The 19776-nt window shown below is 43.9% G+C and overlaps 1 pseudogene across 1 annotated transcript; it reads left to right on the forward strand.

The window, feature by feature from the left end:
* The first annotated feature begins 1112 nt into the window (after window positions 1–1112).
* On the forward strand, window positions 1113–2399 carry LOC311624824 (MICOS complex subunit MIC26-like; annotated as a pseudogene). Its single transcript has 2 exons — window positions 1113–1150; window positions 1774–2399. The product of its transcript is annotated as an MICOS complex subunit MIC26-like (transcript).
* Window positions 2400–19776: the final 17377 nt, after the last annotated feature.

Below are 19776 nucleotides of genomic sequence, written 5' to 3' on the forward strand. Positions count from 1 at the left end.
CATACCCAGGTTGCAGGTTCAATCCCCAGTCAGGGAACATGTAGGAGGAAACTGATCAATGGTCAATGTTTCTCTCACATTGATGTCTCTCTCCCTCCTTCCCTCCTCCCTCCCTCCCTATCTCCCTCCCTCTAAAATCAATAAACATATCCTCAGGTGAGGATTTTAAAAAATACATTTTGGCATATTCCTTTCATGCTTAGCAGCTCAGTAATGTATGTTTTTAGATTTTACCCACCACTTTTAGATTTTTTTAGGGTTTTTTTTTTTTTTTTTTTTTCAAGAGAGTTGTTCAGATTAGCTAATCCTCTAAACTTTAACTGGGCACTCATCCCAACCTCCAACCTGGGCCTGTGCCCTAACGGGGAATCAAACTAGCGACCCCTCAATGCACAGGATGACACTCAACCAACTAAGCCACACTAGCTAGTGCTGATTTATATTTTTAAAAGATCCCTTTGGCTACTAAACAAAATGTGTGCAAGATGAGGGGGAATGGATTGATTGGAAGCGAAGAGATCATTTAGGGAAGTATTCAGATTATATATTACTGTGTAAAATACAACCCCACTAAGAGGCTTAAAACAATGACAGTCAATTATACACTAAGTGGCCAGATTATTATGATCTCTGAATGCATAATAATCTGGCCACTCAGTGTATATCTTATATAATAAAAGGCTAATATGCAAATTTTCCCCTTGACCAGGTGTTCGACTAGCAGGCAGGCCGGCCAACCACCCCTGTCCCTTCCCCCTGGCCAGACCCCACCCATGCACGAACTCATGCACTGGGCCTCTAAAATACACACACACACACACACACACACACACACACACACACACACACTGAGTGGCCAGATTATTATGTGTTCAGAGATTGTAATTTCTCGCTGTTTGCCTAAGGCTCAGTGGGGACAGATCATCTCTGTTCCATATAATGTCAGATAGAGTGGCTTAACTAGAAAATGAAAAATCCTTTTCTTTTTTTTTCTTTTTCTTGAAAAATCTACTTTTCAAGATGGCTCACTTCCATAGCTAGGAGCTCAGGTGGGGCTGGGGTCTGGGGGCTTCTAGTCCTCTCCATGAGCTGCTGGGCTTGCCCAAAGCATGATGGTTGGGTTGCAAGTTCGAGTGTTCAAGAAAGCAAGGTGAAAGGACATAGTGTTTTTATGATCTAAGCTGAGAAGCCATATTAACATCATTTCTGCTGTACTCTATTGATTAAGACAATCGCAAAGATCTTCCCAGATTCAAGAAGAGGGGGATTTGACTCCACCTCTCGATGGGAGAATGATAAGATTCCAGAGGAGCACATGCCATTGGAACTTTTGTTGCTGCCTTTTTTGGAAAGTCCAATCTGTACAGAGACTGTTGAAGTTGGGTATGGCAGATGGTAGTGACCTGGACTAGGGAGATGGCTGAAGAGAAGATGGAGAGGAGTAAATATAATTAAGAGGTAATGAGGAGGTTAGGACTTTCAGATGGCTTGTGTGAAGATTAGGAAGAGTCGACAACAGAAGACTTTAAAGTGTGTGACAGTCTAAGATAACTTAGGAAGAGAATGTAGAAAAAGAAAATAAACCAAGGGTTTGAGTCCTGAGTTAGAAATCAAGAAGAAGAGGAGAGAGTAAAGAGTAGATGATCATCTCAGGAAGCAGGACATTCGCTGTTGGGTGCTTGTTTTTTTGTTGGTGGGAGGAATTAATTAAGATAGGGGTTTCCGGACTCCGCCAGAGCCACCATTGCCAGCGACATGTTCAAGGTAATCCAGAGGTCCAGCCAGTCTGTGTCTGCTCACCTTCATCACAGAAAAAGGACTCAACTCACAAAGCTTCTGTGAACGTGAATGAGCTTTCACTCTACTGTTTCCAAAGTTCAGTCTAAATATGTGGAGGAGCCAAGGACTCAACTTGAAGAAAGCATCTCACATCTCCGACAGTATTGCAAGCCATATACAAGTTGGTGTCAGGAAATGTATTCCCAAACTGAGCCCAAAATGCAGTTTGGTTTGGTAGGGATTAGACAGCAATGAATTTCTCCAAAATGCTCCTTCTGGATTTTTTTCAAGACTTGGTGTTTTTGGTTTTGCTGGCATTGTTGGACTCCTTTTAGCTAGAAGTTCAAAAATAAAAAAGCTGGTATATCCACCTAGTTTCATGGGATTAGCTGCCTCGCTTTATTATCCACAATAAACCATCTTATTTGTCCATAAGACTTGGGTTTATGAGGATACATAGTTGTAGAAGATTTGTGGAAGGAGAACTTTCAAAAGCCAGGAAATGTGAAGAATTCATCTGGAAATAAGTAGAATACTCCAGGTTCAGCCCATTTTAATCAGTTATAGGTAAACATTGGAAACTCCATACAATAAACCAGTGTTTCTACAGAAAAAAAAAATGGAAGAGATGTCATTATTTAAAGTAGTAAACAGGCTTTTTTCTTTAGGAAAAACTACACTAGGCCTTATTGTTACCTTGGTTGATGTCATACCACAAAGGGACTAATCTGAAATCTTTTCACCTCCAGATAATGTACATACATGTCTTTGAACTTCTTGTTCTCATGTTGCTATTTATATACATAATTAAAATTCCAAGTTTAAAAAAAAGGGGAGGGGGGTCCTCTTAAACCAGACAATAATCCTAAATTCTCTAATTCTGGACCCAGGACTAGAAAATAAAGCTTGGGGGGGAGGGGGGAGGGATAATGGTGATGGTTTGAACTGGGCTTTGAGGATGTGCATGTGAGGATCAAGAGGCTTTCAGAAAATCGAAGTAGAGGGAACAGGAACCAGGGCAATGGGTTTGTTTGGGTTTTCCCTAAAGATAATGAGGAGCCAGGAAGGTGTTAACCTTAGCAGAAGGAGATTCACAATCATGGCCTAAGACTTTTTATCCCAATCCAGCATTTGATGAAGAAGGAACCAGAGGCCCTAGAGGGTTTCCCTACCCCTGTAACCCTAGCCCACTATTAGTCACTTGAAAAAGACATTTGTCAATGAGCTGGAAACAGCCTGATGCTGGAGCCATGTAGATTCAGCATCCTAGCGCCACATCTGATAGATGGCAGCAGAGGGCAGCAGAGAGTCAGGGCTGCGGGGCCCTGGGTAACTGGCCATCCAGCATCCATAGAAGAAAGATGGGAGTCTAGAATGGTGTGGCAAGTGGGGATCCTTAAACTTGCCACTTCTGAAGCACTTTCTTCCCTTCCTTAAATGAGGATTACACATCCATTTCAGAGGTGGGATTATTATTATGGTTACCATTATTATACCAGTTACCATTTACTGAGCCCATCCCATCTCAGCACCTGCACCCCCTCGTCACAGACCCAGCCAATGGAAAGAGAACCAGTTTTGGGGTCAGGCAGATTTGGCCTCCAGTCCTGGCTCTTCCATTGACTCAAGTAACTCACTTCCCCTTTCTAAGTCTCACTTTCCACATATGTGAGAGGGGGGTAATAAAACAAAAGCCTGGAGGGCTCTGAAAGAAATTTTAAAATTATATTTATTGGAGTAATCCGGCCAGGGTGGCTAAGTGGTTGAGTGCTGACCTATGAACCAGGGAATGATGATTCCATTCCCAGTCAGGGCACATGCCCAGGTTGCAGGCTCGATCCCCAAGTAGGGGGTGTGCAGGAGGCAGCCTATCAATGATCCTCTCTCATCATTGATGTTTCTATCTCTCTCTCCCTCTCCCTTACTCTCTGAAATCAATAAGAATATATTTTAAAATGTTTATTGTGGTAACATTGGTTAATAACATTATATAAATTTCAGGTGTATAACTTTATACTATGACCTGAGAAAATTAAAGGGCCCCAAACCCCCCCCCCCCCACACACACACACACACACAGAGCCAAAGTTGGGAGTTCTACACACTGCCCCAACCCCCTAACCTTAACTGATTCCAGGAGGAATCACAAGTTGTGGAGGGAGCACCCCTGGGCCCAGAGCTCACCCACCCTCATGTTGCATTCAGAACAATCCTTGATTCCTTTCTTCCCACAGATGTTTCACGCACGCTCTTCTCTGCTCTGAAATCCCCTCGAAAGCATTCACCAGTAATTTTTCCAAATCACGGTAATTACCTCATTACTTTGATATTAATAGATTTCACCTGCCATCAAGGAGCCACCTGAAAAGTTCCCAGGCCCTCTGTGTGGGGAGGGACTCCTGGAGTCAGCTTTGCATGAAAGCTGGCCTGGCAGCAACCCTGCAGTTCATTCACCCCAACTCACTTCCCTACCACCCGCCTTCCCTCACTCATGCTCTTGCCCATGTCAGAGACAAGCCTGACTCCTGAGGAAGGTAGAAATCAAACCTCCCAGTCTCCAGAGGACTAGAGTCATACAGCAAAATACACCATAAGGCAGCACCTAGAAGGGGATCTAGGGTTGCTGGTCACCCAGGGACTTCCCCTCAGCTACACGTCCAGACAGATCTGACTTGGAGACACTACAAAGCTTAGCTAGAGGAGGAACGTCACAGATGACAGGTGTTAGGGGTATCCAGGGCCCACCTCCAAAAACTCCTTGGCTGACCTTCCCCAAGCTCCTCCTCTTACCTCCCAATAATAACTAATATTTATTGAGTATGGTCCATAACCATTTTTTGGGGGATAACTTACTTAATCCTCATAGTATTATTGTTATTGGACCTATTTTACAGGTAATTTTTTTTTTAATTTAGTGATTGATTTCAGAGAAAGAAAAAGGAGGAGTGAAAGAAACTTCAATTTATGCATTCATTGGTTGCTTCTTGTATGTGCCTTGACCGGGGATTGAACACACAACCTTGGCATATAAGGATGATCCTCTAACTAACTGAACTACCTGGCCAGGGAAGGATTCTTTTCTATGATAAAGATTTAATTAGCCCCATGTTAAATGAGGAATAAGAGTTTATGTAATCTGCCCAAAGATTTACTCTCTCAGTATCAGATCTGGAATGAATTCATGTGGAAGGGACTCCCAACCATTAGACTCTTCTGTAAGCACCCTCCTCTTTAGGCCTCAATTTCCCTATCTGTAGTAATCACAGAGACCATTCATTGATGAGAGCTCACTGTTTGCCACATACCAGTCTGCCACAATCCTTCCTGGCCCATTGCACTTGATCTTATTAATGAACTAGAGGCCCAGTGCATGAAATTTATGCATGGGATGGGGGCGTTCCTCAGCCTGGCCTGCACCCTCTCACAATGTGGAATTGCTGGCTCCTAATTTCTCACCTGCCTGCCTGATCACTCCTAACTGCTCACCCTGCCTGCTTGATCACCCCTAACCACTCAACTGCTGCCTGATCACCCCTAACTGCTCACCTGCTGCCTGATCACCCCTAACTGCTCACCTGCTGCCTGATGGCTTCTAAACACTATGCCTGCCTACCTGATCGCCCCTAACCATCTCTGCCTCAGTTCCGCTGCCACAATTTCACCCTTGATGTCTGGAAGGTCGTTGGGCTATCTGGTCTAATTAGCATATTATGCCTTTATTATTGTAGATTTAAATCTATAACCATTATAACCACGAAGTAGCACTGCTTTAGTCATACCCACTCTCAAGTTGATGAGTGGGTTTCCAAGTCCAAGGCTCCCAGGAATATTGCCTAGGATGGGGAAAGGGACAGTCTTGGCAGAAAGGCTGCCCACGGCAAGACAGGCCAAGGCTGACTGATTGGGCAATCAGAGACTAGACTAGCCAAGCTGGTCAGGGTGGGGAAGTAGAATAGAGGATCCTTTGTCAGACCAGAAACTGCAAGCTTGCCCCATCCCCACCATCTGGCTCCAGCTACAGCCCAGTGATGCATGATAGGGAAATGGCGGGAGGCGGGTGCTGGAGGCTGCCCACCTGCTCTGCCTCCTGGGATAAGCCAACCTAAGACCTCCCAGGCCCATCTGGCCAACACATCCCTGAGCCCTGACCACCCCTAGGGACTCCTTTCGACAGGCTAAAATTGGCTGGGAGTATGGCCAGCCTGTTGGGGTCACAGGTCACTGTTAATCTGCTAGAACAAGGGAGGACAGGCGGGTGGGCAGGCAGCCGGTGTGGGCAAAGCCCTGGCAGATCCTGCTGTCTGGTCTGGTGGCCCTGGAGGGAAATATTCCTCTTCTGGGAGTCAGGGAAGTGGGCTAGAAATACAGGCCTCGAGGAAAATTGCAGATGCTCACATCTTGCTACTTTCACTTCGATACTGGGACTTCGGAGAAAAGTTCAGCCACACATTCAAGGTGTCATTGCAGCCCTGTGTGTGATAGTGAAACACTGGCAATGACATGACGCCCGTAGAGGCCTGAATAAATATGAACCTAGACCATGTTTCTTTTTTGTTGTTGTTGTTAATAAATATATTTTTATTGATTTCAGAGAGGAAGGAAGAGAGAGAAAGAGATAGAAGCATCAGTGATGACAGAGAATCATTGATAGGCTGCCTTCTGCATGCTCCTCACTGGGAATTGAGCCCACAACCCAGGCATGTGCTCTGACCGGGAATCAAATCATGACCTCCTGATTCATAGGAGCACACTGAACCACTGAGCCAAAACGGTTAGGATTAGACTATCTTAGTTTCTTTCTTTCTTTCTTTCTTTCTTTCTTTCTTTCTTTCTTTCTTTCTTTCTTTCTTTTTAAATATATTTTTATTGCTTTCAGAGAGGAAGGGAGAGGAGTGCCCTTGACCAGAATCAAACCCAGGACCCTTCAGTCCACAGGCTGATGCTCTATCCACTGAGCCAAACCAGCCAGGGCTAGACCATCTTTTTTTTTTTTTTTTAATATATTTTATTGATTTTCCACAGAGTGAAAGGGAGAAGGATAGAAAGCTAGAAACATCGATGAGAGAGAAACATTGACCAGCTGCCTCCTGCACACCCCCTACCGGGGATGTGCCCGAAACCAATGTACATTCTCTTGACCGAAATCGAACCCACCTTTCAGTCAGCAGACCGACGCTCTATCCACTGAGCCAAACCGGTTTCGGCTAGACCATCTTTCTTAATAATACTCAACTATTGGGTCTAAGAACTGAAGCCTCCATGTCAACATGACTTGATTGTTTGTTCAAGGAAATTCTTACCCTAGAAGGTAAAACTGTAAACCAATAAATAACTTCACTATTTGCCTCAGGAAATTCTTGTAAACCAATTTGTTTAGGCAAATACTTTGCTTACCTTGGCAAACACCTTTCTTACAGTCATTGCTATTATTAAAAACTAGAGGCCCAATGCATGAAATTCGTGCAAGAGTATGCTTTCCTTCCGCTGGCTGCCAGCACTGGCTTCCCTCTGGCACCAGGACCTGGGCTTCCCTCCGGCTACCAACAGGCACCCAAGACCCAGGCACCCCTCACAGTCCCAGCTTCTTCTAGAAGTATGTGTGGTCTAATTAGCTTATTATGCTTTTATTATTAATAATAATAATATTGGAAAGAATAATAAATGAGTGGTGGGGAGAAGAAAGAGTCTAGGACAATACCACATTATAGTTAAGACTCAGAAGGGGAAGAGGTAGAACTGAGGCCCAGACTCAGTCACTCCAGAGTCCTCTGATTCCATGCAGCGAAGAGAGGACTAGGCAGGTCCCAGGCCTGATTGGAAGAAAATCTGGAAGTAGGACTGACTCCGCCCAGGTGTGCCTTGGAGCGTTACATTTTCACCAGACTGTCTGCTGTTGAAACTCTGGTGTTAGCACTCAGAGGTAGAGAAATGAACCCTCAAAGGTTGTCTAACCAATTGAATGGCTGGGTGAAGGACAGGTTCCAACTCCCAACCTCTCCATCTTCTTCAGCAGTACCCTTGTGCATGCTACCTATTCCCCGCTCCTGGGCATTCTTCCTCCCTTACCTGGTTAACCCCACTGAGTTATTAGCTGCTTTCACAGAGAATTTAGCTGCTTTCACAGGGAAGGTTCCTGATTAATTAGAATTTCATGGCTTCAGAGTTCAATTAGTTGGAATTCACAACCAGAGAATTCTATTGATTAGAATTTTATGGCACCAGGGAACTATTGATTAACATTACATGGCCCCAGAATTCTATTACTTAGAATTCTATAAGTTGAGAATGCTATTGATTCTAATTTCATGGCATCTTAGTGCTACAGCGATGCATGCCTCCCCCAGATAGCCACACAGGACAAGTAGCTTTCGGCTCAAACTGCGACCAAGAAAGAAAGGAAGGGAAGGAGGGAGGGAGGGAGAGAGAGGGGGATGGAGGAGAGAGAGAGAGAGAGAGAGAGAGAGAGAGAGAGAGAGAGAGAGAGAGAGAGACTGTCACCTTCTCACCCTCACCTATTTCAAATTGTCTGTCTGCCACCTGCTCCTGCTTTATTTTACTCCATGGTGGTTATCACCATTTCATATCAAGTACATTACTTACTGCTTCCTACACTTGAAGAAGCTCCACTTGAGGGATTTTTATCAGCCTTGTTAACTGCTGTAACAGTACTTGTCACACAACAGATACTCAATAAATATTTGTTGAATATTTGCAAATGAATGAACTGGAGAATCAACTGTTGCAATTATTACATAAAGGTACCATATAATCATTTTTAAAAATATATATTTTATTGATTTTTCACAGAGAGAAAGAGAGAGGGATAGAGAGCCAGAAACATCGATGAGAGAGAAACATTGATCAGCTGCCTCCTGCACACACCCCACCAGGGAATGTGCCCGCAACCAAGGTACATGCCCTTGACCAGAATAAAACCTGGGACCCTTCAGTCCGCAGGCCAACACTCTATCCACTGAGCCAAACCGGTTTTGGCCCATATAATCATTTTTATACTTGTTCTAATCATTTTTATTTATTTATGATGTATTCCACTAATGCTTTAATTTTAAAAAATTTAGCCTGGCCGGTGTTGCTCAGTGGTTGATCATTGAGCTATGAACCAGGAGATTACAGTTCAATTCCTGATCAAGGCACAGGTTGTAGGGTCAACTGATCCCCATTTGGGGATGTGAGGGAAGCAGCTAATCAATGATTCTCTATCTTTACTGATGGTTTCTATCTCTCTCTCCCTCTCCCTTCCTCTCTGAAGTTAAATAAAAAATATTTTTAAATTTTTTATTTTAGAGAAAGAGGAAGGGAGAAAGAGAGAGGGGGAGAAGAAGGGAGAGAGAGAGAGAGAGAGAGAGAGAGAGAGAGAGAGAGAGAGAGAGAGAGAGAGAGAGAGAAACATTGGTCAGTTGCCTCTTGCATGCACCCTGACTAGGGATCAAACCCACAACCTGCATATGTGCCCTGACTGGGACTCAAACCCACCACCTTTGGTATATAGAACGATGCTCCAACCAACTGAGACACACCAGCCAGGACTCTAATCATTTTTTAAAAAATAGTGAGTGTCACCCAGGCTGGGTTGCTAGATTGGTTGGAGCCTTGTCCTGTACAACAAAAACATTTTAGATATGATTCCTGGTCAGGACACATACCTAGATTGTGGGTTCAATCCTCTGTTAGGGCTCTACTGGTGGCAACCAATAAATGTTTCTCTCTCTCTCTCTCTCTCTCTCATCAATAAACATATCCGCCGAAACAGGTTTGGCTCAGTGGATAGAGTCAGCCTGCGGACTGAAGGGTCCTGGGATCAGTTCCAGTCAAGGACATGTATCTTGGTTGCAGATACATCTCCAGTGGAGGGGTGTGCAGGAGGCAGTTGATTGATGTTCCTCTCTTATCAATGTTCCTGACTTTCTATCCCTCTCCCTTCCTCTCTGTAAAAAATCAATAAACTGCATTTTAATAATAAATAAACAAATAAATACATAAATACATAAATAAATAAATAAAATAAAATAAACATATCCTCAGGTGAGAATTTTAAAAATTAAAAAATAAAATAGTGACTGTCAACTTATGCATCTACCTTCTCTAGCATGCTCTGTCTCACTCAATGGTTCAATTCATACTCATGCCGTAAAAAGGACTCTATCTCCCCTTTCTCAATGAGCCTCTCTTCCTTAAACAGAGAGATCTCAACTGAGTTAAGATCTAGGCAAAAAAAAAAAAAAAAAAAAAAAAAAGATCTAGGCTCCTAGGAGAAGGAAAGAAATTAAAATGAAGGGGGTGCCGAAACCGGTTTGGCTCAGTGGTAGAGCGTCAGTCTGCGGACTGAAAGGTCCTGGGTTCGATTCCAGTCAAGGGCATGTACCTTGGCTGCGGGCACATCCCCGGCAGGGGGTGTGCAAAGGCAGCTGGTCGATGTTTCTCTTTCATCGACATTTCTAGCTCTCTATCTCTCTCCCTTTCTCTCTGTAAAAAAATCAATAAAATATATATTTAAAAAATAATAATAAAAAATAAAAATAAAATTAAAATTAAATAAAAAATAAAATAAATAAAATGAAGGGGGTGAGGGAAAGGTGAGTCTCAAAGAATTGGAACCTACTAATTTTTCAGACTTCCAAATGTTGCCATCCTATAGGAAGCTCTCTCTGATAGCCAGATTAACTTGGCTCTCCTGTCAAGTGCTCTTTAACTTCCAAGATCCCTGTTCACAGCTTTCTCTACCTTTTGTATTTAGAGATGTGCTGGATGATTGTTTGATATCTGCAGATAAGGACCCTATCTGCTTTATTCCTCATGCCTCGACCAGTGTCTAGCACACAGTAGGTGCTCCAGACCAATTTGTGGAATGAATGCATGAATACCATTTCATACTCCTGCTGACAGGATGGATCAGGATCTGCTAAGGGAAAGAGCTGCCCAGAGTCAGGGAATACTAGAGAGAGGACCCTCAGGGGACTGTAAGTGTGGGTCCCCAGCCTGCCCTGGAGCCATCTCCAGGTTAAGAGGTAGGATAGGGATGGGCAACTTCTTCTATAAATGGACAGGTAATAAAACATAGTCTGCCTGCTGTTGGAGCAATCAACTTTAGACAATATTTAAATAAGCATGGCTGTGTTTCAAAAAAAACAAAACACACCAACCCTTACTTAAGGATGTTAATGCTTAAATTTAATGTTTCACACGTCACAAACAACATTCTTACTTTGATTTTTCCAACAGTTAAAAAGTGTAAACACCTCATAAATTTCCAAAATCCCCAAATAAGGCTTTAAGTAGAGAGTAAGAATGGGAAACTGAGGTGAAGAAGTTTGCTCTCTAGTCCGTGACGATGGGCAAGTCACTTGACAACTCGGAGCCTTGGGCTTCTCCAGTGGAAAAGGGAAATAATAAAACTCTAGTTCCTAAGGTAGTCTAGACTCTAGAGCATTAACTAAGATAAAGCCTTTAGCTCCAGCCAAGCCAGGCCAGCCTGAGCCACTTGATTACTACTGTTGGTAATCATTATTATTATTACCAGGGGAACTTAGGGAGGAGCAAATGGAAGGATGCAGGCAAAATCCCCAGCTCCACATCTTACACACCAAGAAGACCTCCAGAAACTTTCTAACCTTCCCTGTCTCCTGCCCTACGTCACTCCAGACAGACCTCCCCAGCATTCTCCACCAGCCCACAGGCCTCGGCCAAGACCAGAGACGATGCCAATGGCAGCTGGCCAAGGTGGGAGGAGAGGGCCTGGTGTGGAGGAAGAGGGTTCTGACCAGGCCCCCTCATTGTCTAAGCCTGCCAGACCATCAGCCCGCCAGCCAGCTGATGTCCTCAGTTGTCGACACCAGCTGGCCGGCCCCACCCTAACCCAACACCCTTTTCTCCCAGATCCCTCCCTGTCATTCAGCCTCCGCCCCCACCCACCCACAGCCTAGAAAGACTCCAGGTCGGCCAGAGGATCTGAGCTTTTGTCCCCCAAATATAGGCTGATTTGCATTCCTTTAGCAATTTGCACACCTCATTCATTTGTAGAGAGCTAGATGCCGCAGAGCCAGCAGGGACCTTTGTGTTTATTTTATTTGAGTGGCCTTTTAGGATGCAATTTTGGGCGTTCCCTTTCACCTTCAGCACTTCCTTATTCTGGGACTTTGGCTAAGTGACTGCCACTCCGATCCTCAGTTTCCTCGTTTGTAATAATAATACCTTTCCTCTAGAGGGGTTGTGAGAAGTAAATAAGAGAACACATGCAATGTACCTGGCACAAAGTATGAGCTCAACGGATGATAGCTGCTCTTAAACATATTATCAGCATCCTAATGTCCTCCACATCCAAGTGTTAAAACCAATGCTGTCCAACAAGATAGCCACTAGGTGCATGTGGCTACTTAAATTCAAATTAAATTGAATTAAATGAAATTAAATTAAATAGAACTTTAGTCCTTCAGTAGCACCAGTCACATTTTAAGTGCTCAATAGCCACCTGTCCTGGTGGCTGTCCTACTGAGCAGCACAAATATAGAACAACTTCAATTATCCAATAAAGTTGTATCAGACTATTGCTGATTCACACTCTGGATTCCCTTGAGCTTTTCTTCCTTTCTCTCCCATCTGCAGTCTTTTCCCCCACCCCCATCAAGGTAATGACCTTGGTGAGTGGGTGTTCTTTTGTTCTCTGCACCTGGGCAGGAGGGTGGAGAACAGGTGCGGGAGCTGTGCGCCCTGGGGCACGTAGGGGGTGGGCGCAATTGTCTGTGTTGTAAAGCAAACAGCTGCACCCAACTTGGCTGCCACCAGCTGGAGCCTCCTTGGGCCCGGATGTGGATGAGGGCCCTGTCCTCACCACCTCCCAGAGGCAGTTTAAGGTCACGCTACACGTCTGGGCCTGGATGAGCAGTTTCCAGCACAGCTGACACCTGGGGAAGGTGTACCAGATGGGAGGCCCAGTGTGGAGCAGAGGGGAAGATTAGCAACCTCTCAGTGCCAAGGCTTAGCTGCAGCAGAGGCTGAAAGGAGTAAATGGGTCACATTCAGACTATTTCAATTTTTATACACCAACCTTACTGCTGGTGTATAAAGAATTGTAAAACATTCCCATGTGATGGTCTATTACAGTGAAAAAATATATTTTTTGGTGTGCTGAAGAATTTAGTACATAATTAGTTTATGTGTGCCATTGTTACGCCCAGACTTCATGATCCCCAAGGACCACCATGGAGCCGAGTCCGATGCAATAAACAAAAGAGCCTTTTCCATGCTAGCATGGGCTCTGTCCCACTCATGCCAGCAGCATGGCGGAAGAACACGAATTTCGCCAAGTCCTGGGGTTTTACTCCAGTGGTGATGTCACTGCTTTGGCTAACCCTGATTGGGCTAAGGTCCAGTTAATGGAGGATAACTCCGCCCTGCCCCACAGTGGAGTCAGGAGTTTTATCCTTGCCCCGCCCTGCCCTCTCACCTATAGATGAAAAAGGTTGAAAATCTCTGGCCTAGCCCTACCTGTTTGGCTCTGGATAGAGCATCAGCCTGGGGACTCAAGGGTCCCAGATTCGATTCTGGTCAAGGGCATGTACCTTGGTTGTGGGCACATCCCCAGTAGGGAGTGTGCAAGAGGCAGCTGATCAATGTTTCTCTCTCATTGATGTTTCTAACTCTATCTCTCTCCCTTTCTCTGTAAAAAAAAAAAAAAAATCAACATATTAATAATAATAATTAAAAAAAGAAAATCGCTGGCCTATTGGCATCTCTAAACCTGAAGTCTTGGTGTTGCTCCCAGGATGTCTGTTAATCCCACAGTTGTTCCCTTCTAAAGGATGGCTTCCCCATCCTTCCAGCTGTCCAGCCCCAAACCTTAGAATCATCCTTCACCTTTCTCTTTACCATACTCTAAGGAGCCATCAGCAAATCCTATTGAGTCCACCTTCAAAATTGTGGAAGAAAAGGCGTCACATGCTAGCCCAACTAGCTCAGGGAAGGCCTGTGTGGAGACCCTGCAAACTCAGAGACCTAAAGTAACCACAAAGGATGATCTGAAATGAAAACTTTTTATTTTATTTTTCAGGACCCTTTTTGCTTTTATTTATTCTCAGTATTCTTATGTTTTTCATAGGTTTTATCTTACTGTCCTTGCATAACACAGTAACAAATCATCTATACTAATAAAAGAATAGTATGCTAAATATACCGAACATCTTCCAGACATCCTTCTGGACAAAGTCATGTTAGTGGGGGGCCAAGGCAGAAGTAGATTAGGCCAGGAGGGGACAGCAGTTGGGGTGATCAGGCAGGCAGGGGAGGGCAGTTAGGGACATCAGGCCTGAAGGCAGAGGTGGTTATGGTAATCAGTTAGGTTATGGTAATCAGGCCAGAGGTGGTTATGGTAATCAGGCCAGCAGGGGAGGGCAGTTGGGAGGGACAAAGCCTCCAGGGGAGGGCAGTTAGGGGTGACCATGCCAGCAGAGGAAGAAAGTTGGGGGAGACTGGGCCTGCAGGGAAGGGCAGTTGATAGAGTGGCTTTGTGTGCTAGTTGTCCTATAGAGCCCAGTGGCTCAGCCTCCCCAGTTACCTGAGGTGGACACTCTTGGTGCACCCTTTTGTGGGCTGTGTGCACAGTCTTGTTGTAGTTAAGCCTTGATTGTTGTTGGTATTACTGGGAGAAATTGACCTCCAAGCCAATTGGTTGTAAGGATCAGATGTGTCTATGATGGGAGAACTGCTGTGCTGGAGACACCTTTAGGAGATAAGACTTGCTTCAGCGGGGCTTTAGTGCTTGTGGAGTCTGCCCCCTGAGTGTGTTCCTTATGGATCTGAGGAGCAGTAATCTGGATGGTTCTACTCTGACCTCTGGTACACTGGCTCTTGGATCTCTAAGGAGATGCTAATTTAGCCTCTGCCTGAGGCCATCCAGCAGGAGCTATGGAGAGATCTGCAGATTCCTCTTTGTTTGGGTTTTGGCAGTGCTCAGATAAGGCCTAACTGTGAAGCAATGCAGTGGGGGCCTTGGGCCTTCTTTTGAATACTTTGGGTCTCTCTGACTCAGCTGCAGTTTGTTAGGTAATTTTAGATTTCAAAGGACCAGGCCATTCATATGCAAAAGTCTCTGCATACAACTTGGATGGGGAAGGGTCTTAGGGAAGAGCAAACAGCAATGGCTTCCTGCCCCCACCCCCCTGCCAGCCTGGTTGCCCCCAACTGCACCCTCTCCCCCTCCCCCGCCAGCCTGGTCACCCCTAACTGCTCCCCACCTGCTTGGTCGCCCCTCACAGCTCCTCTGCCAGCCTGGTCATCCCATGCAGCCTGCTGTTCAGTCATTTGGTTGTCCCTCACTAATCTCCCTGCTGGCCTGGTGGCCTCACACAGCATGCTTGGTCATAGGCAGCTATCTTGTGGGGGCATGATGGTCAATTTGCATATTATATCTTTAATATATAAGATGGAGTTTATATATACTCTTTTGTGTCAGCATCTTTCACTTAATATGTGAATTTCGTGTCTATTGCCTCTATAGTTTATTCATTTTCATTGCTAAGTAGTATTCCATTGTTTGAGTATATCACAATTTGTCCTCCTGTTGACAGACATTTTGGAAATTTCTGGTTTGGCTTTTGTAAATAATGTTCTTTGGAATGAACTCGAAGAGTCTGGAGACTTTGGCAAGAAATAAGTGATAAAGATTTGTTCAAGGGTCTTAGAGTTTACAACTGGGAAGTGCTCAATAAAGAAAAATTAAGAGTTCTTATAGTAAACAGTACATGCTAAAGAAATAGTCTTGCATTCTTAGCCCTAAGGTTAGTTCAGGATGGTTATCAGTAAAATGTCAGGCAGGCTGGAAGATGGATGCCAGGTGGTCTGGTCACATCCAGCGGCTGGAATAATAGATTTCAGGTGGATATCTGTTGGCTTGGATGCCTGAGTCCTCAGGGGGCAATCAGAAGGCTATCTGGAGGTCTGGTATATGTCCAGATGTATATCCAGGAATTGATGCAGAACTGGGAAGTTCAAAAGTTTAAGTTCCCAGGCTAGTTAGAACAAGAATAGTCTTTCTTCATGCCTCAACCTTCAGATGTTAATAATTTTAGCAGCTTGGTTAAAGTGACTCCATTTCATATATCCTCTATCTTTACTCATTCTTAGCTCCTATAAACTATTGTGTACATGTGTTTTCATGCACACATGGTATCATTTCTCTATAGTATCTACCTAGAAGTGGAAATGCTGGGTCATAGAATGGGCGTGTGTTTAGCTTTACTAAATACTGTTTTCCTAAGTGGTTGTACCATTTATACTACCACCATCAGAGTATGCGAGTACATGAGGATTTTAGGCAGAGAGTGATACAGTCTGAATCCTGGTCTACCATCGGAAATATCAAATGTTTATTGGGTGACTGAGTGAATACATAAGCACAAGCTGAAAAGGGAGACCGTTCTGACTGAGGCTGGCCAAACTCTCCTGAGTGGCACTTTCTTATCAGACCCATCCTGGGCCCAAAGACCAGACGTAAACAAGAAAATGTCCCTGATGCTAAGAAACACAAAGCCTATGTGTGTTTCTTTTTTTCTTTTTTCTTTTTTAAAAAATATATTTTATTGATTTTTCACAGTGGGGAAGGGAGAGAGATAGAGAGTTAAAAACATCGATGAGAGAGAGTCATCATCGATCAGCTGCCTCTTGCACACCCCCTACTGGGGATATGCCCGCAAGCAAGGTACATGCCCTTGACCGGAATTGAACCCGGGACCTTTCAGTCTGCAGGCCGATGCTTTATCCACTGAGCCAAACTGGTTTCAGCCCTATGTGTGTTTCTTTTTTTAAAATATATTTTATTGATTTTTTACAGAGAGGAAGGGAGAGAGATAGAGAGCTAGAAACGTCAATGAGAGAGAAACATCGACCAGCTGCCTCTTGCACACCCCCTACCGGGGATGTGCCTGCAACCAAGGTACATGCCCTTGACCGGAATCGAACCCAGGACCTTTCAGTCCGCAGACTGACGCTCTACCACTGAGCCAAACCGGTTTCTTAAATCCTATAAAGGATTTAAAATTGTGTTCCAGGATGGTGTTGCTCAGTGGTTGAGCATTGACCTAAGAACCAGGAGGTCACAGTTCAATTCTCAGACAGAGCACATACATGCCTGGGTTGCAGCTACATCCCCCGGTAGGGGATGTGGAGGCAGGAGATCAATGATTCTCTCTCACCATTGATGTTTCTCTCTCTCATCCCTTCTTTTCTGTAATCAATAAAAATAATAACAAAATGTCTAAAGGAAGACAAAAAATTATTATATAGAGGCAATAAGAACCTCACCCTGGAGAGTGGAAGTCAATATGAGGAGTAAAACATGAATTCTAGTGGTATTTATCAGTGAAGTCACTGAGATGATGTGGCACTTCTGAGTCTCATGACTTTACTTAACCACGAGGGAACAATATTGACTATTAGCAATGTGCCATATTTTCATCTATAAATCTGGAAATGTAAAATATTTTTAATACTCATTGTTAAGGTGTTGGGAGATGAGCATGCTCAACTGGTAGAAATACGATTTGCTGAAACTGAAAATGTTGTTATAACTGACCCAATAATACTGTAGTAGGCAGTTAGGCATGAGCAGAGTAGGAACCATAGGCAAGGTAAAGAAGGTCACCAGAGAGGAAGCCCTGTGTGCCTAGCAACAGACTACTGTAGGAAGGGACCTCCTCCCCAGGATGACCTTTCCTCCCCATCACATTGCTGGTCATGCAGTTTAGACCCCCTGACCTTCCATATCCCTAGTCATGTGGTAGACCCTGTTAGAGTTGGAACAAGGAGACTGGAGAATAGGCTTATATGAGTCCCTTGTACAACTACTCCCTTACATTAAGCCCTAGAGATAGCATCTGGGCCTCAGTTGTGTTTCAGCTCCAGGCCTAGAAAAACAGCAAGGCCAGGTGGAGTGACATCATGGCTGGCATCAGGAGCAGCTTCCATGACTAATGAACCCCCTTCCCTGGCGTGGACCAAGACCCTGAAAGTATACCTGAAAAGCTGATGAATAGTCTATTGAGATCCTCCCCTGAGATCTCTAGATAAAACCCCTGAAGAGAAAGGACCCATCACTGGAGCTCCATCTCTCTCTGACTCTGGAACATACCCATGCCTTTCCCCTCTCATTCCCTCAGGCACATTTGTTTTCTGTTTTTCTTTTTTCTGTGCTCCAAGGGCCCTTCTTTTACCTCTGTAACTTGTTTCCTGAGCCCATGTCTTCTATAATACCCTTCTTGCACCTCTGTGACTTTCTAAATAAACTTGGTTTTTCATTTTGAGTCTTAGCTCTGAATTCTTTCTTAGCCAGATCTCAAATACTGAGGTTGCTGGACTGAGGTCCAGATGCTGGTAATAATATTCTGGTACTGTTTTGCCCCTAACAATACCATTTTGAAAGCCTACTGAGACCAGCTAGCGTGGCTTAGTGGTTGAGCGTTGACCTATGAACCAGGAGATCACGGTTTGATTCCCAGAGAGGACACATGCCTGGGTTGTGGGCTTGATCCTCAGTGTGGGGTGTGCAGGAGGCAACCGATCAATGATTCTCTCTCATCATTGATGTTTCTATCTCTTTCTTCCTCCCTCTTCCTTCCTCTCTGAAATCAATAAAAATATATTTTAAAATAAATAAATAAATAAGGTATATAAAGTATTATTTTTAAAAAGCCTATTGAAAGAATCAGAAGAGGAAAGTGTAAGACATAATTTATAATAGAAAAAAAGGAAAAGAAAAAGAGCCCTAATGGTTATTCATATCAGATTCTACCAAAAATAGAATGTCATGTGGCCATCTATCAAGTGATATTTATGAATAACTTTTAGTGACACAACGAAAATGCTGATATCTATAATAGTGAAAAAAGAAGCAAGGCAGGATGCAGAAATGTATTATCAGTATGATTTCACTTATATAAATACCCATGAATAAAAACAGCCGAGCCCCAGCATTGTGGCTCTGTTGGTTGGAGCATCATCCTGTACACCAAAAAGGTTATGGGTTTGATTCCTGGTCAGGGATCATACCTAGGTTTCAGGTTTAATCCCCGAACCCACAACCTGGGCATTGCATACAGAAAACAACCAATCAATGTTTCTCTAAGAGGATATTTCTCTTGTTCGCTTTTTCTTTCTCTAAAAATCAATAAACATATCCTCAGGTAAGGGTTAAAAAATAGTTGATGAAAAGTAGCTGAAAAGTAGACTTCCCTCTCTGCACGTGGGAGTCTGTGCTGTGAGATTCTTTCCCCCTCCCCACGTGGGAGTCTCTATTTGTTTTTCAATAAATTTCCACCTTTGTTATAAAAAAAAAAAATAGCTGAGAAGGATATTTAGTAAAATGGTGAAAGCAATTTATTTATTCATTTAGATTTTTAAATCGATTGTTAGAGAGAGAGGAAGGTAGAGGGAGAAAGAGAAACACCCATGTGTGGGTATAATATAAATCTAGTCGGCTGCCTCCTGCATGTCCCGTACGGAGGATCAAGCCTGAAATGGGAAATTGAACAGGTAACCCCCAGGTGCACAGGACAATGCCGACCAACTGAGCCACATTGGCCAGGGCAGCAATTTATTTTTTAGTGTCAAGAATTAAGAGTGGTTTTCATTTACGTCTTAATCTTGTTGTGTAGTAACAAATTCCTCACCATTAGTATGCTCACATTCCTCTCATAATCATAAGCAATAATGGATTTTAATAATAGAACCTGTGGTCAAGAAAGTCAACGTGTTTATCTCTCCCTCTAAGCTCCTGTGCTCTTCAGACTCCTAGAGAGAAAAGGCCTTGCTTATTGGAAAAGTCCCACCCATGCCAAATACTGCTCTGGTCACAGAAAGGCTTTCTAAAGTGCCATCGCCATTACAGGCCCCTATTTACTCAATACAGACCATACACCTTTAAATTAGCTTTCCTTACACTCAGCTGGCTGGGCCTTGTGTTTACCATTCATTAGCAGAAGGGGAATGGCC

Source organism: Pipistrellus hanaki (assembly GCF_964339955.1).
Source record: "Pipistrellus hanaki genome assembly, chromosome: 6".
Lineage (NCBI taxonomy): Eukaryota > Metazoa > Chordata > Mammalia > Chiroptera > Vespertilionidae > Pipistrellus > Pipistrellus hanaki.